The sequence below is a fragment of the Egretta garzetta genome, unplaced genomic scaffold (genome assembly GCF_000687185.1).
Source record: "Egretta garzetta isolate BGI_Z169 unplaced genomic scaffold, ASM68718v1 scaffold935, whole genome shotgun sequence".
In the NCBI taxonomy this organism is placed as follows: domain Eukaryota; kingdom Metazoa; phylum Chordata; class Aves; order Pelecaniformes; family Ardeidae; genus Egretta; species Egretta garzetta.
This window is the reverse complement of record NW_009259813.1, coordinates 19,943-20,705: the sequence shown is the minus strand read 5'-3', so window position 1 is coordinate 20,705 and position 763 is coordinate 19,943.

Here is a 763-nt window from a genome sequence, read left to right as displayed (position 1 = left end):
TTAAAAAAAAAAAAAAACTTTAATGGGTTTCAAGTCTATGAAAAATAAGTTACAAATTCTTGCAACAGTAGCTTTGCATGTACTTATTTTTCTCCCATGTCCAGACGGGGTCGTCTATTGAATAAGGCTCTTTTATTCTGCATGGGGCAGGGGATTTGTGGCCATGGTCCCCCTTTTATTCCTCTCTCTATGGAAACCCAGATCATGGGGAGAAATATGCGAGGCTGAATAAAGAAAAGCAGCAGAAAGGACCGCTTGAGAGCGGCATCTGTTACACTTGGGAAGTTAGACTGACAGGAAAGAGCTAAAGAAACCCTCTCCAGCAGATTAGTTAGAACAGCAAGAAGATTTAACTATATGCAGATAAAAACACTTTAAAATACACCATGCTCTCCGATAGGCGGGATGAGAGCCTCCTCCGCCGGGCGCGGAGTGCCGCGGAGCCGGGCGCTGCCTTGCACGCGTTTGCACCAAATATTAAACGGGACATTGGGGGTTTATTCCCTGCCAGAGACTCTGCCTTAATTAAACGGCGGATCCGAACATCTATTTTCACGGGCAACGGGATTTGAAAAATTGTTTCGGAAGTTAAAGTGCAAATTAATTTTAAATAATTTAGTTACGTTTTTATACAGTGCGGATATCATTTTTTATTATTATTATTTTTCTTTCGCGGGCTCCGCTGATATTTATTTCAAAAAGCTTGTGAAGGCGGAGGGGTTGGGGAGGGGGAGGGAAAAAAAAGGGGGGGACATAAAAAAAA